At 41.5% G+C, this 6243-nt stretch overlaps 1 pseudogene; it reads left to right on the top strand.

Moving 5' to 3' along the window:
• Positions 1 to 3014: 3014 nt before the first annotated feature.
• On the top strand, positions 3015 to 3114 carry LOC120004340 (annotated as a pseudogene).
• The last annotated feature ends 3129 nt before the right edge of the window (positions 3115 to 6243 follow it).

Raw genomic sequence — 6243 nt, 5'->3', positions numbered from 1 at the left:
CAATGTGTCCCAATACAATTCCATGTGTCACCATGAAATGACACTTTTCCCAATTGAGAACCAATTGGCTCTCCTCACATCTTTTTAACACACATGCCAAATTAGCAAGGCATTGGTCATAGGTATCTCCGTAAACCGAGAAATCGTCCATAAAGACCTCCACAATCTTCTCAACCATGTCACTAAAGATACTCATCATGCACCTTTGAAAGGTAGCCGGAGCATTGCATAACCCAAAAGGCATGCGTCTATAAGCAAAAGTTCCGAATGGACATGTGAATGTGGTCTTGTCTTGGTCTTCTAAGGCAATCTCTATTTGATTATATCCAGAATACCCATCAAGGAAGCAATAATAGGCTCGACCCGCTACTCTCTCAAGGACTTGGTCAAGGAAGGGTAAGGGGAAATGGTCCTTTCTAGTAACCATATTGAGTCTACGGTAGTCAATACACATACGCCACCCGGTTTGAATTCGAGTGGGCACCAATTCGTTCTTGTCATTCGTAACTACCGTAACTCCGGACTTTTTGGGGACCACTTGGGTAGGAGATACCCATTTGGAATCCGCAATGGGATAAATGATCCCCGCGTCAAGCAATTTTAGTACCTCCCCCCTAACTACCTCCTTCATGTTTGGATTCAAACGTCTTTGCATTTGTCTAACGGGCTTAGCTTCCTCTTCCATGTAAATCCTATGAGTACAAACCAAAGGACTAATACCCTTCAAATCAGCAATTGTCCAACCTATTGCCCTTCTATACCTTTGCAAAACTTGAACAAGTTTCTCTTCTTGGGGAGAAGTAAGTAGGGAAGATATCACAACGGGGTATGACTCCTTCTCGCCCAAAAACACATATTTTAATTCACTTGGTAAGGGTTTCCTTTCCGGTGTTGGTGGATGCTCTAGAGATGATTCAAGCTTAGTCTTGGAAGGTTCTAATTCCTCAATAGGTGGGTTGAATCGTCCTATGCTATGGATAGCTAAAGACTCCAAAACCTCCTTAATTTCCTCTTCCTCAACTAGAAATTGACTACCTTTTTCGCTCAAAGCTAGCACACCTTCCACCGAATCCCTAGCAAGAGTTTTCTCAAAGTTCTCCTCAACATATGAATGGATCCAATCTACTTCCCTAATGTCTTCAAACTCTCCCATTTGCTTAGACACATTAAAGATGTTCATCTCCGCTGTCATATTCCCAAAAGATAGCACCATGACACCATTCCTACAATTGATCAAAGCATTTGAAGTTGCTAGGAAGGGTCTACCTAGAAGGACTGAGATTGGTTTGCTAAAGCTAGGGAGGGGTTGAGTATCTAAAACCACAAAGTCAACCGGGAAATAGAATTCATCCACTTGAACTAGCACATCTTCAACTATTCCTCTAGGAATCTTGACGGATCTATCGGCTAGTGGCAAGGTAATTCTTGTAGGCTTAAGCTCACCTAACCCCAATTGTTGATAGACCGAGTATGGAAGGAGATTAACACTAGCACCTAAATCCAACAATGCTTGTTCAATCCTATGGTTCCCTATGACTATTGGAATGGTAGGGCAACCGGGATCCTTATATTTAGGTGGAGTGGTGGCTTGTAAGATGGAGCTTGCTTGCTCCGTAAGAAAAGCCTTCTCCTTCACATTCAATTTGCGTTTCACGGTACACAAATCCTTGAGGAACTTTGCGTACGAGGGAACTTGTTTGATGGCATCTAAAAGAGGTATGTTCACTTTCACTTGTTTGAAAAGTTCAAACATCTCTTTGTGTAGAGCCTCATTGGTTTTCTTCCCTAAGCGGTGAGGAAATGGTGGCCTTGGGATACACTCTCTTTCCTTAGATGTGTCTACCCTTGTCCTATGTGATTGCCCCTCACTCTCCTCTTCTCCTCTTGGTATTTTCTCACATTTTTCTGAATTTCTGGATGAAGTGTCCGGACAATCCAAAATAGGTGTCCGAACACTTGCACCTAGTGAATCATTTTCCTGCACAAATTTCTCCAAACTCTCTTCCTTTCCACTATTTCCTTTGTCCTTTTTCCCCACTCTATCACCAAAATTCTGCACATCATCACTTTGATCAAAATTCTCATTTGGTATGGGTCTATCCACAATGCGTCCATTCCTCAAAGTGAGGATGGATTGGGCTTGTTCATGTCCACTCACCCCCCCACTAGTAGATTCCACCACATTGGCTTGTTTGGATGGATTGGGATATGGTTGAGCTGGGAATTTACCCTTCTCATATGTGGTGAGAGCTTGGGTGACCTTAGTGATTTGACTCTTAATATCCTCAATGGCTCTATTGGTTTGTTCTTGGAATTTGGTGGCCTTTTGATTCTCCCCTATTTGGGCTTGCATGAAAATGTTAAGAGTGTCTTCAAGAGACCTCTTAGGAGGTGGAATGTAAGGTTGTGGAGGTGGTTGTGCAACACTTGGAGGAGGCAATTGTTGTTGGGGTGGATTGGGGAGTGATTGGGATTGAACATTCCCATCATTCCTCCACCCAAAGTTTGGATGATTCCTCCAAGGGTAATTCTCATTGTACGAATTGTTGCCTTGGTGATTGGTAGGGTAGGGCTTCCTTAAGTTCTGAGAATTGTTCCCATTGTAACCTTGCCCAAATAGGACTTCCTTACAAGCCGGTAAGGCATTACACTCATCCGTCCTATGATCCCTACTTTCACACAAAGTACAAGCAACTTGTTCATCAACACCAACTGCATTTATAGGGGCCTTTTGTGACTCTAAGGACTCCAATTTCTTGGACAACAAAGCAAGTTTAGCATGCACATCATCATTTTCATTCAACACAAACTTGCCACTAGAGTTTGGCACAACCTCATGTCGGGTTAAGGGAGGAGCTTCCCAAGATCGGGATTCCTCCGCCAACCCATCAAAGAAAGTAAATGCTTCATTGGCATCCCTATTCAAAAAGTCACCTTGAGTCATAGTGGAAACCAATTTCTTCAAAGATGGAGTCAAAGATTTGTGGAAGAAATTCACAATTTGAAATTTTTGAAATCCATGGTGAGGACACATAAACAACAAATCTTTAAACCTCTCCCAAGCTTGGAAGAAAGTTTCATGTTCTTTGCAATGAAAATTCATGATTTGTGTTTGATAAGAAATGGTACGGTGGGAAGGAAAATATTTGTTGAGAAATTCTTCTTGCATTGCCGCCCAAGTCGCAATGGATTGGGGGCGCAAGTTCTCAAACCATTGTTTTGCATGATCCTTCAAAGAGAATGGAAAAAGTTTGAGTCTCAAAATTTCTTGTGTGCATGTAACATCACCAAAAGTAGTACACACCGATTCAAAATCACGCACATGTGAATAGGGTCGTTCCGATTCCATTCCATGGAATTTGGGAATCATTTGGAACATGGATGGTTTAAGGCTCACATTTTGTTGGTTCGGTGGCATGATGATGCAAGAAGGTTGAGTTTGCCTTGCGGGATGCGTAAGCTCCCTCAAAGTGCGATGCTCTTGGGCATGAATGTACTCCACAGGAGGAGGTGCATGTAAATTTTGTCCGAAGGGAGCATATTGTGGCACTTGTGGCATTGGATAATACATGGGATGCACATAATTGTATGGGGGAGGTATATGATATGCGGGAGGCATATTGGGAGGTTGGTAGACATTTTGTGGGGCGATTTGTGCCATGTCGTCTTGTTGAAGTGGTTGAGGTGCATTTTGCAAAGCATGCTCAACTTGAACATTTGGTAAATTTTGGGCATTTGGCACATTTTGGGCATTTGGCACATTTTGGGCATCTTGCCCTTGTGCCGGATTCATCAATTCATCAATGTTCACACGTTGCAAAAGACGACGCAATACATCGAGATTGATATCACCCCCACGTACACTCCCTGCATCACTCGGATTTATGTCACCACCTCTCCCATCTCTATTAGACCCATGCCCACTAACACTATCTCTAAGATGAGACATGATGGCAAGGAACAATAGCAAGTAGCACACGAAAGTAGCGATCAACCACGTCAAGCAACACAAGATTTTTTTATTTTTTTATTTTTTTTTTCAATTAATGAACAACCAAGAACAAGAGCAAATATAGGAATAGAACAACGATCAACCGTAGGAACAATAACACACCAAGATGTAGCAAATAGTGATAGAAAGAAAAATGCGCAAAGCTCTCTCAAACAACGTATCACTACCAAGCAGCAAACAAGGTGGCATCCATCGCCCACAGGAATCTAAGTTAGCCCCATCCGCCAAGTTCTCCTCACAAATTTTTTTTTTTTCCGCTCTTTTTCAGCAACTACACTAAATCATCTACACTAGAAAGCAAGTAAAAGGGAGGAACGAAGTTACCCTTGAAGCGTGACCGTGCTCCTTCCTTATTTGATGGTGTTTAATAGCATAGAGCTAGCATCTACAAGCCACCCAGCTCCTTCTTTGACATCCGCTTCCCCGGCAACGGCGCCAAAAACTTGACCGACACCAAAGTGTGTGTGTGTACTTACCCCAAGTGTAGGGTATCGTCAAGTAATAAACCGGTGAGTCCGGTATCGATCCACGAGGAAGCAATGCAAATTTGAAGTGAATGATATGCAAATGACTAGCTAACACTAATAAACACAATGAATATCAAATAAAAGCAAGTAAAAGAAATGGGCCGAATGACTCGGTAGCATAAGCGATTTTGTAATCAAAGTGAGCACAAAGTGGATTTAAAACAATTAATTAAAAAAAACCTAGTCTCTAGTCCGTCCCGGTGGCTACTCGGTTCTCATACTCAAGGTATCATTGCAAACACACACAACCATACACAATGCATTGTGTGATACTATCAATCATGCATATGCAAAGAGAATTGGGATATAAGACTTCAATTCATGCATGTAGGCCATCGGGTCTCTTAATCTACGATGAACGCAAAGGGATAAGCACCTAATATTATGGATTAATGTTCCCCCTTGGGGCTCAGCTTGGCTAACACCCTAGTTTCACACTCAAAGATCAATTAACCATAACTCTCCCATGCACATTCCTAAATTAACCCAAAACCCCATCATCAATACACATAATTAATAGCTATGCAATGAAAAACTCAATTAATTAAGGAAATCATGCAATGGGTTTAACAATTCTCAATCGAACACATTAGATGCAATCCCTAGACTATACAATCCAAGAATACAATCAAATATGTCATTCCCATAGATCCAATCACACAACTATCACGAAATTAAAAGAGAGAAATCGAAGCTACGATTCTTTGAGCATACCTTGAGTAATCGAAACCTTGCACCCACCGTTCGGGACTAGAAACTAGAAAGAGAACTTAGCCACTCATTATAATGAGAATAAACATCAATTTTATAGATGAAAACCAATGTTTACAAACAAGATCACAAGAACTAAGTAAAATCCTAGAGAGAGAAAGAGAGAGAAAAACAATGGAGGCAAGAATTTGGAGAAGATCAATTCTTTCAAGGAAGACCCAATTTTAGGGTTTTCTTCTCTTTTTACAATAGAAAATACCTAACCACCCTTATAAAATCGTTTCCCATTGGTTACATACATGATTTACCCTAAGTGCCCTTGAAATTTCGGTGCAGAAAATTGCAGATTCGCCGTAGGTGTCCGGACGGGTGTCCGGACACTTCATGCGTCCATCAACTTTGAAGCCTCTGCCTCAATTTGTGAAGAAAGCGTCCGGACGGGTGTCCGGACACCTTGGGAAGTGTCCCGACACCTCACAGCAAAAAGTGCCCAAAAAGTGCTCCAACTTGCCCGAACAAGGTCCGATTCCTACAAAACCAAGGGGAAACATTTGTAAGTGTAAAATTAAGCTAAAATGCAATCAAATACATTAACTAAGTGCTAGAACATCCTAATTAAAGGACATTAGAACCTCAAAATAGAGGTCCAATCACAAAACGTTGCATGAAGGCTAAATGAGCAGTAAGAACACTAAATAGAGTACAATGGTCCACATTCATGCTTTGGAATTGCTCAACTCTTTCCATAGATAAGCATGCCACGTTTTAGTATAATTTCAAACATAACTTGGTCTATTCGCATCGTTACCTTACGAAACGTTGCACGAAGGCTAAACTAGCCAGTTAGATTTCTAAGAATACTAAATAGAGTACAACGGTCCACATTGATGCTTTGGAATTGCTCAACTCTCTACATTGATAAGCACATCACGTTTTACCGGCAATTTCAAACATAACTTTGTCCATTCGCATCTTTACCTTACGAAACGTTGC

This window comes from Tripterygium wilfordii, chromosome 1 (genome assembly GCF_013401445.1).
Source record: "Tripterygium wilfordii isolate XIE 37 chromosome 1, ASM1340144v1, whole genome shotgun sequence".
NCBI classification, from domain to species: Eukaryota; Viridiplantae; Streptophyta; class Magnoliopsida; order Celastrales; family Celastraceae; genus Tripterygium; species Tripterygium wilfordii.
Note: the sequence above shows the minus strand (reverse complement) of the source record. Positions and strands in the feature narration are given on the sequence as shown.